Raw genomic sequence first — 20,690 nt, forward strand, 5'->3', positions numbered from 1 at the left:
TGAACAAGTAAATAACTTACCAAATGCCAGTACTGCTTCCTTATTGAAACATTTTATTTCTGTGTAGACCCATTTACCATCCGACAACATGGACTACAGACTTCTTTTTCTGTTGGAGTAAATTTTGTTTTTTTATTCACTTTTTTAACATATCAAAAGAATTATTAACATTACTTTTTGTTTATCCTATTCTAACATCATACTTCTAAAAGACTCACTTTCATTCTAATCTAGCTTTCTCCCATTCACTCACTCATGTCTTCTCTTCACACACTCGTCCTTTTCATTCATTCGCTGCACATAACCCACACACCCTATAATTTTATAAAACCTTTCAGTCCCTATCTCTATACATAGCCATAATCATCAGTTTGAACATAAGACTTCAAATATTTATAATGAATCAAGCTTTGTTTTTAAACATCTTATGGCTAACAACAAAGACAATAGTCTACGCGTTTCGAACTCTTGCCCTTTCTAGAGTTCTCTTCAGGACTACGCAGCTGAAACACAAAGCCAAAAACAAAACTTAGATTTCCTCTGAGACTTTCCCAATGTCTTTAGTTCCTATATGCCTTTACATCGCACCTTCTCTGTTCGTGTTATCACCAACCTTCGTTAGAAGACCGTGAGCCTAATTAGATAAACAGATGAGTTTGAGTGAATGGTCCTTCTTCCATATTGCAATGAGTGTTGGTTAGATAATGAAATAGACTTACGATAATGATTTGAACTTGCTTGTATGAAAGAAAGTGGAATTTGGATGTCAGACGCCTGAAAAGATCGTCCAGATATAACAAGGTAAGTCAAATGTATCCTTCTAGTAATAACTGGGCTCGCTTGATAAATTCTGAATTAATTGAAGCTTACTTGGGCAGGAATGATGCTGCACTCGGAAAAAGATGCAATGTTCTTACTTCAGTTAGTTCTTTTAATGGTTTTATCCTACAAGTAAAACGGGCAAGGTATTTAGTTCACTTCCTTATATCATGCATCTTACTTATGAAGTGGCCACAGTGTGGGCAGCTCTTACCTCCTGTTGTCACTAAATTTACAATCTTAATGCCGGTATCTCCGATGGCTGTAGGACCGTCCGCCGCTGCGGCGTCTCTCTATCGGCGTGACTCTTTGCGAGTCGGCAGTTTTAGTCTTCACGTTCGTGTATTTTTGATCGAATCTATAGAATACCAATAATGTTGTATGTCACTCTTGTGTTACAAATACTAATTTCAATAATGTCAGCATCTCTATTTTTACAAAATTACCTCTTACTTGTTCTGGATCCTGATCAGCATTCCCGGGTCTTGGCTTCCTGTGAGTTCTCTCCGCACTGAGGCGTGTCTCAGGCGCTGCCTGATTACGTTTTTAACAAGGATGTCTGTTCTAAATGGAGCCACTGGCCCAGTGTATACCAGCTTTACTCACCCTAAAAACTTTGGGCCAAATCCTAACTTGGTGAGAACTGCCTGCATGTAGTCCCAGCTCACCGTATCAAATGCCTTTTCTGTGTCCAAGGTTACCAATGTCACATCTGCCGCAGTACTCTGAACGAGAGTGCATTATATGGGTAAGCCTTCGGATGTTCATAAGGGTACTTCTAGAGGGCATAAACCCACATTGATACTCGTGCACCAATGAGCCAACCACCAATTTCAGTCTTTTCGCCAGGAGCATAACAAACACTTTCATGTCAGTGTTCATCGTAGACAGCGGACAATATGATCCCAGCTGTGTGGAATCCCAATTCAGTTTTGGAATCATCACTGTGGTTGCTTCGCGCATGGACCCCGGGGGTTACCCCACCCCCTCTCTTTAGCCTCTCCAAATACCTCCAAAGATTTCTCTGCCAGCTTCCCCATATAAGTATAATAAAATGAAGATAGCCTCCTGTCTGAGCCCGGTGTTTTACAGCAAGGCATATCTTTCATTACTGCAATCAGTTCTTCCCTCATCAGATCATTTTCCAGGTCCACTAATTGCTCCCCTGTAACACTGGTAAGCTGCAGTGCGCATAAAAAAATCCTCCAGCATCTTGGGTGTAGCCTTCTCTGTGCTACGATACAGATTGGCCAAAAATCACAGGAGTGGGGTGTTTGTCACTGCCTGTATTACTGCTTGCTCCCCCTTCAGCCTTCAGCATCATGATTGTCTTTAGAGGGCGTTCACAGCTCAATGGCCAGGCCAATAACTTACCTGGTTTATCCCCCTCCCTTTAGTGCCGTTGTCTACAGTCCTTGTTAGTACATTTATCAAGCCCTTCCCAGCCCTCTCCCACCCTCAGTCTCATCTCTAACTCGTAAATCCTAGCATGCTCTATCTGATTACTTTGCTGCTAACTTCTCCTCCTGTTCGTGTAGGTCCTTGCATAAAGGTCACGCTATACCGTACATGTTTGTCATGCACTCTCCATGGATCACCACTTTGAATGCTTCCCTGTCAGTGGCTCTTGTGACTGTGGTACCCCAGATTTTGTTCCAGGTAGCACTCGAAAAACTCCTGCACTTCAGCCCAGAAAGTTGGTGCCCTCGGGGCTGAGGTGCCACATGGTTATAGGAGATGGCTCTCTAGCCCAGACTTATTCTATTAGGACCGGTAAGTGGTTCAACAAATAATGGCCCAGATGTGCTACCTTCTTCACAAAGCCGCCTCACAGAGTGGGAACGTATTGTCCTATCAAGTCTGCTTTACATATTGTGAGTAGAGGAGTGGAAGGTATGTTCCTGGCCGGGCGGGTGGCGAGCTCTCAACATGTGAAATGATTTACAAAAGAGGTCTTGGATATAAAACCGCACTGATTTATACCTTGGGAAGTTGTTAACATATGGTGCAAAGATCAAAGGAAACAAGACCTCATAGTTTTTTATTGTGTGAAAACAATTTTCACATCAAACATTTTACAGAATTGATTTAATCCGCACACAATTATAGCAAAAAAGCAGTTCCACCAATTGAAATTGTTCACATGTTTCTTTATTCTTTAAACTTTATTCTTTTTTCTTCACAGATACCCAACGCGTTACGTCCTATTTAAGGACTTCTTCAGGGCTCATCAATAATCAGTTTCATTGGGCGACTATTCTCTCTTTTTGAATTGGGCACACCTTGTGGTACTCCTGTGTGTCTTTTAGATTAGATTCTGAGTAGGACTGGTACTATAAGGTATATTCCCAAAGACGGTGTGGGGTCATTTTTGACCCGTACCTTTCAAATCGTGTTCCTGGCAAGTATTCCTTCTTGCGCGTCTTACACCGCAAAGACTGTGCTATTGTGTGCTGATCAAATCCGCTCTCAACAAGTGTACACAATAACACTTTGCCATGACTTCCGACCTTAGTGTTGGGCTTCGGCGGTGACCTAGCCAACGCCCCGTCCAACATGCAATTAAAATCGCCTGCCCAAATGAGAGGGGTGGTGGCATGTGGTGCAAGTACCTCAAGCACATTAAAATAAAAGTTTATTCATCACAACTGGATGTGTAAACGTTTAGGAGAGACACATCTCTTTTATCTAATTGGCCAGGGACTAGCAGGTTGCGACCCTCAACATCTACATGAGACTCCCTGAACTGAAAGGTAACCCCAGTGCCACCCACAGCACCACACCGAGCATAAGCTGAGAATGTGGAAACGTACAGCTGACCTCTTCACTTCTTTTTAAACTTCTCTGCTTCCCCATCTCTTAGGTGAGTCTCCTGTAGAAATGCTGTGGGCACCCAGTAGTGTTGTATGTATGTACCCTAAATCGATTAGTGTAGTCTGGTAGAACCCTCAGATTCCAGGTTACTATTACTGTTTCCTGGCCATATCCCACGAGTAAACCAAGAGAACCAAACCTGTCCATCCGTTTGTTAGTGGTCCTCCCGGTCCAGAGTCACCAGTCTCCCAGCACCTCCCATACTATGTTCATGTACCCTGCATACATCAGTAGTGCCAATTTAAATAAACATGCAACATAAACTGTCCCACCAAACCATGCCAACCAAGGTAAACACCTCCAAGTGTAAGTGTATGATGTTTCCCCATGTCTTCTGCTACAGTGTCGCCATAAACTCTCTCCTCTTTTTGTACCACCCTCCCTCCCCCGCCAAACCAAGCATCAACTAAATGGCAGAAACCCAACCCCAGCAACAACCTCCAGCAACACGTAAGAGCAAGCTGATTCGTTGCATCTCCGTCCCCAGATGTAATGGGTCCTGAGCATGAAGCCCAGGTATTCCCGGAGTACCTAGGTTTAGGTCTAGTGTGGCACTCAAAGGAAAAACTTCAAACAATTTAAACAATGAAACATAAATAAAATTTGGAGTACCTCCCTCCCTCCCGCCAACATCACGTCCCCCCTCCCCCACTACATTATACGTCCGTGCTGTCATGACATAGCATTTTAGGAGCATCAGCCCCCCCACCCCCCCCCCCACCCCACCCCATTACCATACAGTCCAGAGTACAGCCATGTCATCCTGCAGATTGTTGGGGCGTTAGTAGCCAAATGATGCCCAGTGAGGTGCTTCCCTCTGCAATCATTCCGGCTTCCTTTCATTCAGTGGGAGGCAGATCCCTGGTATCTGCCTGCCGCCCCTTCCATGCCGTCTGAATCAGCAACATGTCATCTGTTTGCACCTTAAAACAGGATCGGCCACTGTGATGCGGGATTCCCCAGTGTCATCTCTGTTGATCCGGTGTGCTGGCTCCTTTTTCTACTTTCCCAGAGTTTGGCTGTGTACCCCCCACCAGCCCCATGCCTGCCATCCCAGGTCAGGCCTCCATCCAGTCCCACACCTCCTCAGGCCTGGCCCCATGCATCACCCTTAGCTTAGCTGAAAAGAGAAGCTTATATTTGTTGTTCAAGTTGCTTCACCCTGCACCTGTAGTCTGGAAAGATTCTGATGTTATGTCCCTGAAACTGAGGGTCTCCATGTTTTCGGCCACACTGTCTCTGTCCTTGTAATTAAGGAGTATTGCAATGAGTGCTCTCAGGAGTGCTCCCAGAGGATGGCCGGGAACCGATGCTTGATGGGCTCTCTTTAGCAAAATGAATGCAATGAAACTCCAGAGCCCATGAAATCTGTGAGATATTTTTCCAAGAAGACTTCTGGCCAATCTCCTTCCTGTCGCTCCGGCAATCGCAGAAAGCTGAGATTGCACCTCCTTGCTTGATCTTCTGTATTCGCTACCCAGGTGTGCAGATACTGTGTCTTCTCTGTCAACATCCGGACTTAGGTCTCTAGATCTCTCACTTCCCTAGTCAGGCCCTCTACCTTCATTGCCATGGAGCTTTCTGCAAATTTCCGCAAATAAGTCTGCAGTAGATTAACATCATCTTAGATGGAATCAATTTTTTGTTCTAGGGCGTATTTGAACTTTCAGTGGCTTGCAGGATCTGGGAACCGGCAGGTGCAAGTGTTGCCGGCTGCGCCTGGCCGCCCACTTGTGCATTCTGGCAAGTACTTCCTCTGGAAGCGCCTGTAAACTGGTCCATACGGGTTTGCTGTCACTGGCTTGCCCTCTTATCGTTCCCCATGGCTATCTTCGTTGCAGCAGTCTTATCTGTAGCACTGAGAGGAGGAAAATGGAGGAGCAGCCTCCTCGTTCTCAAGGCCAGCTGGTCCCCCACTCCTGGCAACTGCGTGGACCCTTTTTAGGGCTCGACCTCTGCCAATGCGCTTGCGCATTGCAGATGTCGAGACATATTGGGGCTTAACCAGAGCTTAACCAAACGGGCGATTTGATGCTGTGCCCGTGAAAAAAGCGCGTGCACAAAGCCACCCTTCTCCCTCCCACAAGCTTCCCCCAGCGTGCGCTCTGGCACTTCTCCTCCCCTAATTATTCACTGCCCACGGCTGGCTGGCACATCAAAGGCTGCTGCTCCCCGTGCGTCTCGTCACCCTTACTCTCCCCTATTCTTCCCTTCTTGCGTCTCACCGCCCCCCTCCCCACCACAGCAATGCCGAGGGCTGTCCCTGAAAATTGTTTTAATGCCTAGGTGATTGCTTGCATGAACCCTTTCCATGCATTAGCTACTGCCTACAGATAACTTTAGCTGCCTGTAGCAAGAGTTCATGTGATCAATACAGGACCACAGCTTTTTGAAGGGTTACACTGTGCCACTGTCTTTACATTATGGTTATTCACATGCAGCAAAACAGTTTATTACTGCAAAAATAGCTAGTGCAAATCCAACAGAAGCAGCTTCTATATACAGGTGAGTCTCACACTGGAGCTTTGCTGCCCTGCCAGCTGCACTCCCCCAGCCTTCTCCTGCTGAAAGCGACTCTCCTCTGGTAACTTTCATTTAGTGCATGTCAGACGTGTTATTGCCATTGTTATTTGTAATATCAATACATCTAAGTCACGTAAATACAAAACATGTTGCATTACAAATGCTATAGGTGTCACATTTGCGAAAGTTATAACTATTGGCATTGTAAATGACAAAGCTATTAATTTAGCTATTTTAAAAAATAACACATAAATAAAAAAAAATTCATTTATAAGACCAATAGCTCAAACCTTCCTAATGCGAGCCCTATTGCATTTCCAATGCTTGTTTAGATCTCTCCTAGCGTTGCAGCGCATGCGCTGCTCGCTTTGCAAGGCATGCAGTATACACTATAGCTTGGAAGCTTCGTGGAAGATCCACCCATCTTTCTGTTTGGTTTAGATCCTAAATGCTGCCTTCTGATTGGTTTTAGGCTTGTTTGTCCCTCCTCCTGACGGCCATGTTATTTGTATCCTTCCCTAGCTATTGGCCCCTTTACTGCAACACTTTTCCTTCCCTGTGTCCCTCCACCCCCTGCCGCAGTGCGTGACTTCTCATCCCCCCCTTACCCACACCCCCAGCCCCAAATTCGCGCCTCCTTGGGCACCCGCACTCCTGTTTTCAATGCAATAGGTCTAGCGTAAATACGAGTCCTATTGCATTGAAAATGCTTGTTTGTCGTGGGATTGGCTCGGTGATTTTGCACTCTTTTTCTCTCGCGCACTGCTGACAGCTTATTTTTCCTGTCCAAAAGATGGCAGTCTCCAGAACACACGCCCAATAAAAGCATGCCATTTTTCCTGCTGTTGCCTGAAAGCGTCTATTAACCCCTTTGGGGCGGATGACGAGCTCAGCTCGTCATGGGCGTAACCTGCGCTACGCGGATGACGAGCTGAACTCGTCACGTAACGCGGGTTTTTTAAAATCGCAGCGGGAAACCCGCTAGCGCGCATGCGGCTAATATCGAAACCGTCTGTTGCTGGCAAAGAGCGCCGTATCCCTCCCACTTTCTTCACATCAAATCCCGTTCTACCCAACCCGTGCCGTGCACCACCACTTTCCCGATTATTTGCCAAAACTGTCATACCGAAAAGCAGAGCCACTGCCGGTATGTTCTCAGTGACGGACACATTAAAATAAAGTAATATGTTACTTTTCTACCAAGGGGAGAAGATAATGGGCAAAACTACCGATTTCACATAAAATATTTCACACAAGAAATCATTTCTTGCCTGGTCATAACATGGCCGCTGGCGTTAATCCTGCCGGGAGGAGCTTTGCCACCTGGTTTTGAAAGCACAAGGAAGTCTAGTCTACCACTGGTTGAAGCCCGTCCCTTTTCCTGTATCTTGTCAATCAAAATAAGTTTCCTCAATTCTTCCCGTTCATCCTAAGCTATTGGTGCCTCCACTTTCCACTGGATGTGGCTGTGCTCCCGCTACTCGGGACGAGCTGTGAGTGTGGTTTGCTTGTCCGGCAGTGCAGAGGGAGCTTCCTCTGCTATCAAGGTATTACACCCCAAAGATTTGTGGTCAGGAGGGGGATATGATCGTAACACCGTTCCCCGGGGGTGCTTGGTGCTGACAACCTGCACTGCAACTTAGAGAGGAGCCAGTCGCTGCTTGAACTAGAGCTGGACAGCTGGTAAGGCGATGCCTTTACTGTCGCTCATTCCTTGCATGTGCAACGGGGTTTGCCTGCGGCTCACAGCTTATAGCTGTATCGTATTCAATAATCTTACCTGCTGGAGTACACAGGGCATGTCTATAGATTGTATTATAAGGGACTTCTACAGCAATCTGAATATCTTGTACTGTTTCATTCAGGGTTAATCAATAAGTGAACTGTCTGATGTACACATAGAATGCCACGGAATCAAATGCCACAGCTGCCTGGTACCCACCATATATACATGTGTATAACATGATGGAGTTCTTGCTTCACGAGGAAAATATGCATTAAATAAAACTGCTGCCTCTGCATGCAATGCATTCCTGGGCAATGTGTGCTGAAGCCGCTTGTTGCACAAGGGACACACCCTACACGTATGACATGCATGTGAACATCTTTTAGCATCTGCGTGCGCTGTTCCTTTAAAGAATGTACTCTGGATGCCTTTTGGGAAGGAAACAAACATGTTGGACTGTGTGCAGTTCATGTTTGGAAAGGACATGGATGTGTTGCAGAAGCTTCGTGCAGCTCACGTTTTGTTGCAGTCTACAAGGTACTGCTGTGTGCTTGGTCTGCCTGAAGCTCCAAAAGTGGCTCTCTTGACCGCCCCCCGGCGCTGCTCCCTATTTGCCCACCCAGGGTGTTGCCGGATGCCTGGGTCTGCCTGGGGCTCCGGGAGTGGCTCTCATAACCAACCCCTGGCTCCGCCCAAGTGCTGTGGGTCTGCGGAGCTTTGCCCCTGGGATGTTTCAATAAAGGGTGTGCCCCTTCTTCCTTCATATGTGGCAATTTTCAGAATCAGGGACATTGGTTACATCCCCACATCGAGCCTGGGGTTACGCTGCTCGCACTCCCAACCCCTCAAGCCTGCGTCCACACAGTGGCTGAATGGCCTGTAGTCTCTCATGGGTAGCTCCTAACGCATCGCTGTACAATGCTGGTGTGTTGCCTATCGAATATGTTTTTAAACCGCAGCACGTTTCACTATTGTATTCTGTTCAGGATTGTTTTTTAACTAGGTTTGTTTTGGAACCTTCACGTAGATATTTATAATTTTAGCCAAACTATTTTAAGCTGTCTTCTCTGTGAATGTCCACTTCTAAATGTTTTTTAAAAAGGTAATTCATTTGTTATCCTGTACATTGATTACTTTAACATTCAAAAAGTGAAATAAATTTGGTCGACCAGACGCGACAGAGAACGATTTAAATTAAATAGCAACGCTGCATATATACTACGCTTATCAGTGGATTTCATGTTCAGTATGTTGGCAAATGTTTTCAACTATAATGATGGGTGCACCCTCACCACTTTAAGTTCCTCTGTATGACAACTTATCACACCACTGCTGTCCCCTTATCACTTTGCAGTCCCTCTTGGCGCAGACCTGACACTGGACCAGCCGGCCCTGTTCATTAAGCAGCTCTTATGCATGCCAGTTAAGTCTCGCCTTTGCAGTCACTCTGTGAGTCACCCTGCCCAGATTATACTGGCACTATGTGTGCCCCACACCACCCTGATTTGCCCCTCCAGGCCATTTATGTGCCCTCACCCCCTATATGACATTGTCCTCCCCTCCTACTGCAGAATCTATGTGCCACTCTGCACACTACAGTCTCTCTGCATGTCACCCACCTGATTCTGCTCTGTCTCTCGCCCCTCTTTAGCACTTTCTGTTTTGCCCGCCTGCACCTCCAGCCTTTCTTTGTGCCTTTACCACTTTGCAATGCCTCTTTCTACCCTACTTCCTGCAGCCCCAGTGATTTCCCTTACTCAACTTTCCTATCCAACAATGTGCATCTTTACCGTCCACAACGCACTGGAGTGCTCCCACAGCATCACTAAATACTTATGAGAACCCAAAGCGAGACTGATTGCATTGCAAATGCTTGTTTTCTTTTTGTGGTCACTGCAGTATGGCAGAAGGGCATGTTTGACTGTTTCAGTTATTTTAGCACTTCACATTGTGACCCCTCTGGACCAGTCTCAGTCCGCCCTTCACTGCTAGGTGGCCGCACTCAGGCTCCACAGTCTCTACTTGTGTGAGCCCCGCGCTTGGGATGCTGTTAGGGCATGCAGGGGAGGGGCCTGCGCATACCGACTGTCTATGGTTCAGATGCATTTGTGTCCCAAGGCCGCAGGGTCCTCAAGCGATGTCTCACTGTATCCAAGACCTCCCTGGATATCAGGCTGCCCTTGGCGCACACCGCAATATGATAGTGGGCTGTAGTAAACTGTTGCAGTTATTGTTGCGATATCCGCTGCTGATAGCATCCCCTTCTGACCATGGTCGGTCCTATATTCAGTGCCTGGTGGCCACACGTAAGCTGCCTAGTCTGATTGTGCCCCCGCAAAGGGATGTTGTTTGGTGATGCAGGGGAATGGTGGGGGGCGTGGCTAGCAGCCGATGTGTGCGGACGAAGCCTAGTGAGGCTCCCGGCCCTCGGCCCCAATATCCGTGAAAATATCCGGAATTAATTGCGGAATCCCCGTGCAACTCGGGTCGATTCCGCAACTATCGTCAGTGCCTGTCCAGGGTGAGTGGCTGGCGCGCAGACCGTCCACGGCCAGCGCTGGAAGCTGTCCGGTTCCCAGGAGGACGGAGAGCAAGATGGCGGCATAGGGGAGGCGGAGGACAACGGACCGTCGCCGGCGAAGGACTGGAGCACAGCTGCCCGAGGCTGGTAGAATTGCCCCCTGCCAGGCGCCCCGGCGGAAGCGAACTGTGAGGGGGCGTGTGTGGAGCTGCGGTGCCCAGTGGAGGCTCCGGTCCTGGAGCACCCGTAAATCGACGCCCCGGCTTGTGGGCCTACAACCCCTCTGGCGCCGGCGCATCGGCGCTTGTGGGCCAACAGTGAGCGGCACCCCCCTCGAGCACCGGGAGAGACGCTGAGCCCGGATCACGGGCGGATCTCCGCTGCAGACCTGCGGCGGTGAGGAGGCGACGGCAGCGGCCGGCGGTTGGGAGCCCCGGTGGGGCGAGTGCGACACCAGCGGGAGGTGAGCGGAGCCTGGCCGGAGCCCAGCCGACCCAGCACATGAGGCCCAGGGGAGACCCGGCGAGCTCCAATTTGGCACTACTGGACTAGGTGAAGGTCCCTAAATCCTGTGACCGTGCCCTGACACTCTGCGGGCCCGCTCCGGTGTGCTGCTCCCGGGGGCGACTGCAGTAGTACTCGGTGCCCTGCGCCCACCCGGGAGTGCTCTCGGCACTACACAGATCGACGGAGCGGCGCTCCGGCAGAGGGGAGGGCTGGTGACCGCGAGATTCGACACCTTCGGGGGAATTGGCGCCCGGCGGGGGCAGTGAGCCTTCCGGACTTCCAGGCAGTGGGGACGTGGCGACTGGCTGGCGACCTTGAGCCGGTCCAGTGTGCGGCCTGGGTGGAGAGTAACGGCGAGGCCTAGCTGCACGGCCACAGGGACGACGACCCGATTCCCCGTCGAGGGAGCCGCCCCGACAGGCGGACAAGAGCACGCGCACGGAGGCCTGGTGCACCAGCTAACAGCGCAGTGGCATACGGTGGGAGAGGGAGCACATGTGCGGCCCCGGGGAGCGGTGTGGGAACCGGTGCTGACCGGTATCTGCGTAATAGACGTCGCAGGGCCGCATCGTGGAGAAGGACGATCACAAACTCCCTCCCCCACGCTGTCACAAGGGGCACGCGAGGGTACAGCGGCGGGGGGCCCTTGGGGCATGACGACTACCACTGCCGGTGAGTGATCCCCGACCACGCGGAACGCAGTTCGCAATCATCCGGCGAGTGACGGATCTAACTGGAGGTGGCGGCCTGGAATCCCGTCGTGTGCCCTGTCTATCACGACTTGCCCAAATCGGGCCGGCTGTTCACCCGTAGGTGGCATGGGGAAACCTAAAGGGCCGAAAGGTGAGGCGGGACCGACCACAGAGGCTCCTGACGCCATGCAACAGCCCCAAACAGAGTTGCAAATGATGCAGGACAAGATCCTAGGAGCTATTACGGCCACGAAAGACGCTCTGCAGCAGGACATAGCCCAGGTGGCATCGAGCCTTGGGCTCCTGAGAGCTGACCATGGGAAGCTGGCCGACAGGGTCAAAGAAGCGGAAACCACCCTGAAAGAAATAGTGCCGGAACATAAAGCCTTGGAAGGAAAACTTACGGACGCCCTGGACCGCATCCAGATACTGGAGAGAAGGGCGGAGGATGCGGAAAACCGAAGCCGGCGGAACAATGTACGCCTGGTGGGCCTGCCAGAGAAAACGGAAGGGGCAGATATGATGGGTTACGTGGACAATTGGCTGCGTACAGTAGTGGCGCCAGAGGGCATGTCCCCGTTCTTTACATTGGAGCGAGCACATCGTGTACCTGCCCGGCCTCCGAAACCGGGGCTCCCCCCGCGACCAGTTGTGATTAAATTGCTCCACTATAGGGACAGAGACTGGCTTCTGCAACGAGCGAGGGAGGCGGGGCCATTCCAAGTTGATAATAGTAAAGTCACGCTGTTCCCGGACTACACCTTCGAAACTCAAAAACAACGAGCTTCGTTCCTATCCATTAAAAAAGAACTACGTACGGAGGGACTGCAATATTCACTATTATTCCCAGCACGGCTCCGAATATCACTGGATGGGAAGGCATTGTTCTTTACGTCATCAGCGGATGCCTGGGCCTGGTGGGACACTTACAAGGCTGGAACGGATGGGGCCCGCTTCAGAGCTGAGGAGGAGTTCCAGCAGGGCTCGGTACGACGATCCAAGCGGCTTCGGAAACGTGGACAACATCGGAAGAAGCCGACGGAATGAGGAAGGAGGTATCGGGCGTGGTGTCGCCGCAGCTGGGGGGGGAATCGATCTCGGAGAGCAGGAAAACTGGGTCGGACACCGACCTGTCGGAGGTGGACAGCACAAGAGGCCCGACAGTAACGCCACAAACAGCGGAGGAAGTTTTTGGCAGCTGAACTGTAGATGATGGGGGGTCTGGCGGCGACAGCCTGGCCGGGATGGCGTGGCTAGCTACGGGAGCAGGCAGACGTACGCCTGAACAATCGTGAGTCTGGTTGCATTTTGTGGGGCGGGGGGGGGGAAATGGGAGGTGAATTCCACAGAGGAAGCTAGTTCACGCGCCCAGAGGCCCATAAGGCCGCCGCAGTACAGACTGTGGAGTAGAAAGTTTTGAGAGCACTTTTGCTCAATTGTTTGGACGGGGGTAACTCTCTTGTAGTTAGGTCCTGTTCTGGGGGGGAGGATGTCTGGAGAGGTTGGGGTATCTCAACACTGGGATGGGGGATGGGGGGGAGGGGCCGTGCAGGGAGGGGATGGAGGGAGGAATGTGAGGGGGGCGGAGCTGTTGGGGATGGACGCAAGAGGGGTCGTTACTGGTGTCTGGCCACTGTTAATCAGGGCTCTTAGCCGACAACACCGAGATGATGGGTAGTGTGGGATTGTTAAACTGTGTGTCCTGGAATGTGCGGGGTCTGAACTCGATGTCTAAAAGACACAAAATACATTCCTACCTGATCCGCAGGGGGGTTCACATTGCCTTCCTATAGGAGACTCATTTAACTAAAAAGGAAGGAGCCGCACTACAAAGGAGGTGGAGGGGTCACCTGTACTACACCACGTATTCAGCGTTTGCCAGGGGAACACTAATCTGGATTCGGGCCGGGGTCCCCTTACAAGTCACTAAGCACACTGTAGACCCGGAAGGGCGATTTGTAGCTCTTGAGGGATTGCTCAGGGGCCGTGATATAGCACTCTGTAGCGTTTATGCGCCCAACACTGAACAAGCGGCATTCTTCACTAAGCTATCCAAGCACTTAGCTGCCTATTTCGCTGGCCCTCTATTGATGGGAGGAGACTTCAACTCTATTGAGAACACCACCTTAGATAGATCTCACCCTCCGCTGCGCGCTTCCCCAGTGCATAGACTGGCGAAACACAGATTGAATTGGCAGGAGCAGTGGGACCTGACTGATGTGTGGCGCATACAACACCCAGTAGAGAGGGACTATTCATTCTATTCCAGCATGCACGACCTACACGTCCGTATAGACAAGTTCCTCTCCTCCCAGCAAGTATTACCGATGGTTGCCCGTACAGAATACCTGACACGCACGATATCAGATCATAACCCCCTACTACTCACACTGGCCTGGATGACTGAGACCGCGCCGATCCCGACGTGGCGGCTCTGGCCAGACACGTTGGATGACCCCCCGTTCAGTGCAGACTTAGAACTTAGAATCACCCAATACTTTACAGAGAACGAGGAGACTACCTCCTCAAGAGCCGCTGAATGGAACGCGTTCAAGGTAGTGGTAAGGGGACACTGTATCGGGAAATTTGCGGTTGCGCGGCGGACGTTGGTGGAGGACGTAGACAGGGCTGAACGGCTATTACGGGACGCTGAGAAATCGCGACCCAATCATCCCGAATTGCAGGATAGGGTATGTGCGGCGCGTGAAGCGGTGGCTGTTGAAGTGGAACGCCTACGCTGCTTTGATTACAAATCCTATTTGTCTAAAGCTCTCGCGGAGGGGGATAAGACAGGGACACTCCTAGCCTGGCTGGCCAACCCCAATCGGGGTACGACCCCGATATTATCCTTACAAGGGTCGGGCGGGGAAGTGTACACCACCCAACTGGACATAGTGGGGTGCTTCAAGGCCTATTCTGGCAAATTATACAGGAGGGGCTTGGAGACTCGACCCGAAGCGACAGAAGCCTTGCTAGCAGAGATCCAGCTCCCTCGGCTAGACCCGGAACATGCCAAAACCATCGGAGGCCCGATCGACCTCGCGGAAATTAGAGGGGCCATAAAGAGGATGGCCCGTAACAAAACACCGGGGGTGGATGGGCTACCTATTGAGTTCTACGCAAAGTATATGGATTTACTAGCCCCCAGGCTTCGAACGGTGTATAACGAAGCAAAGGAGAGGGGCGAGTTGCCCCAATCGATGCGTGAGGCGATCATGATCCCATTGCTAAAACCGCGCAGGGATAGCGCGGATCCAGCTTCATACCGGCCGTTGTCTATGCTGACGACAGATTACAAAATACTAAGCACGATCCTGGCCACGAGACTGATAGCCCATATGAGGGGTCTGATTCATGGAGACCAATCGGGCTTCATCCCTACTAGAAACACATCACACAACATTCGACGGTTGCTTAGACTAATAGCGGACCCTCCGCGAACTGCAAGAGCCCCTATGGTGCTATCAGTCGACATCGAAAAAGCATTCGATAGCCTGGAATGGGACTACCTCTACACAGTGATGCAGGGGTTTGGGCTGGGGGACGACTACATAAAGTGGACCAAAGTGCTTTATGCATCGGCAGGCGTGAGGGTGAGAGTAGGCGCTTTAATATCGGATCGTTATGAGGTGAACAGTGGTACGAGGCAGGGGTGTGCGCTTTCTCCTCTATTATTTGCTCTGGCGATAGAGCTAATTTGCAACGATGGCTAGAAGGGGCGAGGCATACCAGGGAATTGAGACTAGAGGTACCCACCACCATATCTCGCTGTACGCGGACGATCTTCTGTTGTTCTTAGACAATGCCGGGGAGGCAGTTAAGGGTGCGGAGGACCTACTGATGAGATTCGGAGCACTCTCGGGCTTAAAGGTGAATTGGGCGAAAACTTGCCTCTTTCCGCTCCGGAAGTCGGAGAAATGCCCATCGGACGACATGAACGTGCGATGGGAACCAGACTGTCTACATTACCTTGGGGTTTACATCTACCACGATCCCACCAACTTGTTGGACGGGAACGTCGGACGATGTATCCGTGCATTGAAGGGCAACATGTCCTTCTGGGCTACCCTTCCCCTGTCCATGACGGGACGAGTGTCCCTCCTTAAAAATGATAGCCCTGCCACGTTTACTGTACTTCTTCAGGACCCTCCCGGTATGGGTTCCGGGTGAAGTGTTCAGGCGCCTGAAGTCTAGCATAATATCCTTCCTATGGGGAGACGGTAGGCGGCGCATCGCGTTGGCGACTCTTATGCGCCCGAAAGATCAGGGCGGCCTAGCGGTCCCAGACTTCGAGCTCTATTATTTGGCCGCGCAACTGCAATTCTTCACGCAAGAGGTGGCGAGAGTGTACCGGGGGCCTGATCAAGAGAGGGACGCGGGTACTCCCCGCCATGTCCTGGCATATATAGCCCTACAGCAGAAACTGACAGTCAGTGGGTTGACCTAAGAGGAGAGGACACTGCGGCTGTGCTGGAACCGCATGCAGAAGCGTGCCGGTCCTGGTCACCCATATGCACCAGAGATACCTTTAGGGATGATAACGGCGCTTCCGCATGGAGGGGATTGGTCGAACCTCCAATTGTGGGAAGAAGCGGGACTGCAGATGGTGGGAGACCTGTATACTGACTGGGCACTGACGACATTCCAGACTTTGCGGGAGCAGTATGAACTACCGAGAGGGGACTATTTACTGCATGCGGCGGTAGTGCGGACTATTCAGGCACATTGGGGAGAGGGATTGATTGAACCTGAAACATCACTGGCGTGCCAATACACGATGATGACGGCGGGAACGATCAAAGCGGTCACGTGTCTCTACTCCAGAATGAGCTCGGGAAACATACCACCTTTAACACGCCTCAAAACACAATGGGAGACTGATCTGCAGAAAGAAATCCCTGACACAACATGGTCCCACCTGCTTCAGAGAGCCAAGAAATGCACTAGGAACGCCCGCTTCCAATTAATACAGCTTTACATCCTTCACAGGGCCTACCTCACTCCGAATAAAATAGCACAATACTTTGGAGCAGTAGATGCAGCGTGCCCCAGATGCGCGCTAACAGGAGCTGACTTACTGCACATGTTCAGGGACTGTCCACAATTACAAGAATACTGGGAAGGGGTGGGGGTGGGGATACCCTGAACGAGGTTACAGATAGAGTCCTGCACTATGATAGCGCGGTTGTCCTTCTGCATTGGCTTCCACATACACGCAAAACCAAACTGACGAGTACATTTATAGACATGGGTCTACTTCTCGCAAAGAGGGAGCTCACCAAGGGTTGGAAATCTAAGACAGCACCGACACATCAAAAATGGTTGAGGGAGTTTCTGAAATGGGCTGCGGCAGAGAGCACACTTAGATACTAGCTGGCCAGGCGCAGGACAGATGAGAAGGCTCAGGAAGCGGCGCTAGCGTGGGAGATCCTAGTCCAGGCACTTAGGGACGGCACAGGAACGAGGGACGAAGAGGGGGACGTAGGGAACACGGAGGCCCCGGAGGAGGAGGGATTGGGCCCCGCCCTACCACCGGACACACACACCGAATAATCGACACCTTGATCCTAGAACCACCAACTCAAATATGTTTCTAACATTAACACGGAGGCCCAGACACCAGGGGGACGGGGTGGGGGGGGAAAGTTTAGAGTTGCATTACATCAGACATTATGGACAGTACATATACCACCACTGAACGAGGGGAACGGAATGCATTGCAAATTAAAAGCGGAAGGAGATGTATCGATGAGAACACCTGTAAATGGATATTGCGGCACCTTACACTGTGACATTACGCCACCCAACCTCCGGGATGTGGGTTATGAGGCTGTGTACATATCACTTGGTTGTAGAGACCTTGCTTGCGATACCGAGAACAATCTGGTGTGTATGTTGTATAATTCACGTTACTTCTGCAATAAAAATTGTTTTACAAAAAAAAAAAAATGCAGGGGAATGGTCCGCTCTATCCAATTGTCTATGAGCCATAAGTAGTAATGCCAAGGGCTACAGGATTCCCAAGCACTTCATCTCCGTGTCTCAGTCGAACAGCCTGCGGCCCTAAAGCCAAAGGTCACCTCGGGCTGTCAGGCTGCTCCGTGCAACTGCTGTACAATCCGACTGACCCAAGCCCTTACCTGCATCTTCGCGTGCCTCATCTCATTTGCTTTCCGGCCTCCTGTCTCTCTGATCAGCTAAAAGGCACAATACCTTGCACCAGTGCCAACGTCTTTCTGCATTGTATGCCGCAGGACTCCAGGCATAGCCCATCCTAGTGCCCAGAGCCGCCCGCCATCTTGAGAAGGCTGTGGCTCCTCTCGCTCAGCTGCATGCGGCAGTCTTGTGCCTTTCTCTGTCCTCGACTCTACACTGCCAACAGTCAGGGTGATCCTCTCCACCACACAGTGCCACCAAACGGCAGCAAGGGCTCAGGATGCTGACAGGTGACAGGGGGGACTGCGGAGCTCTTCCTCAGAGCATGCAGTCTGCCATCTTGCTTGGCCACGTCTCCGACCCTCCACACAGAATGGTACTTGTTGTTTGAGAATGTCAATGGGGAATGGATCACTTGTACTTGCAACCAGGGTTCGGGAGTTCTAACCGTCATTACATAATGTGTTAAAATCATTCAAGGCATTTTTCCTGCACGTTGTGGCACGTAACCTTCCTGCAAACAAATATCATGCCTTATAGCCACTAATCGGACCACCTCACACAGGCATTCACAATACCTCGCCTAGTCATGCAAAAGATACGAACATCTATTGTCTATTGTGCTTGAGTTTAACATATCAACATATTTTTATAATCATGCAGGATCTCCCCACCCTGCATTGGATTCTAAAAGAATTGCCATTTTCTTATTTGCTTATTCTTATGACATGTTCAAGTTGAGCAATTGACAAACATCATGAGACTGTTTCAACCATTTTTATTTTTTAGAATCACCTTTTTGTCTCTCTTTGTTTCTTTTACTCCAAACTCTAGGTACTTCTGACTTTTATTCAGATATACGATTTCTGACTCAACACTGGAACGGGAAAATATCCATTTCCAACACTTCTTCTAGGTCCTGATGAAAGCTCCCGACCCTTCTGGGCGCCCAAAGGGGCTGAAACATGTCAAACACCTATCTGAACTATTAAGTGCAGTGGACTCATAAAATGTCCGACTACGCACAACACTGTTTTTAACTCTGCCCATTCTCCAAACTGAATAAAGTTGAAGTTTAGGCAGTATGAGTTTAAAAAAAAAAAATTCAGCTCACTCTAGCACCCGCACCTTTTCCTTTTTTACTGATCACTACTGAAATAACCAGTGGTTCCCTCCAGGTAGAAGAAGCATGTGAAGGATCCCAATGATAATGCTGTCACGTATCTGATTAAGAGGGGGATTCAAGATATACCTCCGAACGACCTGTCTACGTGAATGAGGGTTTTTAAAGTAATGACGGTTAGAACTACTGAACCCTGGTTGCAGGTACAAGTGATCTATTCCCCATTGATATTGACTGATTACTAGGAAGCTGATTGGATCATAGCTCCTTCTTCCTCTCCCATCCTTGATTTCTAGTTGTTTGAGAATGACCATAATGTGGTGATGTTGTACATCTTTTCTGTTTTCCGATCTCTTGTATGCACTAAGATGTCCGTGGGGGTCCTTGTCGTTTGTTTGCAGAGGCTTCTCAAACTGTGTGTTTCCTGTGTTCAGGATCTGCTGAAAATTGTTTATGATTTCTTAATGAGATTAGACATGGAGGAATATGTGGTCACACATACCAGCTGTTGGTTGGCCTTCTTCTCCCGAGTTTACCAATAAGGTTGGCCCTGTTGTCATTCCTTGCCCTCTTAAGTGAGCTTGTGACTATGTGTTCAGGGTATTTTCGTTCTCTCAGTTTCTTACTGAGTAGTTCAGCTTGTTTCTCAAAACCCTTCCTCCAGCTCTAGTGCGACGTATTGTCCAAAAAATGGACCCACCTGCAGATTCTCTTGTAAAGGCCACGGGTGGAAACTGTCCAAACAGATGCCGCTATTCCTGTTTGTGATTTTTATATTTGTTTCGGTTTCAAAGTATTGTCATAAGAAATTTTCACACCAAGGAACATCAGTGTGGCTGTATCTATCATGGAAGTAAACCTCAGGAAATTGCTTTGCACATTAATCAAATCCAGGAACTCCTTGGCCTTCTGATGTTCACATTGTTACATATTATTAATATATCGACAGTGTATTGTTTCCACAACACTGTCTCATCTTCTAAGCTGTTGTCGATCAGGATATTTATGCTTTCAAAGTGGTGGGGAAACAGGCAGGTGATACTGGGAGCAAAGGTACTTTCCATAGAAGTCCCATCCACATCTAAGTACAAGGTTTTCTCGTTTCAAAACAAACAAAAAAGAAAAATCCTCATCAGGTAGTCTTATGCTGGACTGCTCAAACTGTCTAGGAGTGTTGTGGAGCTATTCTCTAGAGAATGAAAGATCTTCCAAAAAGGAAGGCTGGTATAAAAGCATTTAGTGTCCGGTCCAATTAACACATTTTATCGAGGAGTATATTGTGTATCTCTCAACAATAATAATGTTTAAATTTTTATTTTTTACCGTCCACTTACTTGTTTCCTTCTAATCGTTACGCTTCCTCGCCTTCCTTGGTCCAACGCAGCTTTAGCCGATTGAGCAGAGGGAGGGCAGGAAGGCGGAACTATCTTCATCCGTCCCACACTTCTGGCTCGGTTAGCGGGCTTGTCTCTCCCATTGGTGGGCTCATAAAAGAAATGCGCGCCCGACCGGAGACAGGGACCCTTATACTCTTCATTGAGAAACAAGGCCCAGGGGTAAGACTTACATTGCAGCGTTTCTGCTCTTGCTGCAACTAGTGCCTAATAGTTGCTGTCAGGTCATTAACTTTGGGGCTGGTTCTTTCACCTGTAACTGCTGTAAGTTTGCCTGCTGTAACAGCCCTAATGAAAGGGTCACTTATGCGGTCTTGATGGCCTTCATGAGATAAGATCTTATGCTTATTGACAC

General features: G+C 49.7%; 1 protein-coding gene across 2 annotated transcripts in view; it reads left to right on the top strand.

Moving 5' to 3' along the window:
- Nucleotides 1-20,690, top strand: part of RRP15 (ribosomal RNA processing 15 homolog) — a 201,912-nt gene that overhangs the window by 15,298 nt on the left and 165,924 nt on the right. The window lies entirely within an intron of this gene.

The sequence above is a fragment of the Lissotriton helveticus genome, chromosome 6, assembly GCF_964261635.1.
Source record: "Lissotriton helveticus chromosome 6, aLisHel1.1, whole genome shotgun sequence".
Lineage (NCBI taxonomy): Eukaryota > Metazoa > Chordata > Amphibia > Caudata > Salamandridae > Lissotriton > Lissotriton helveticus.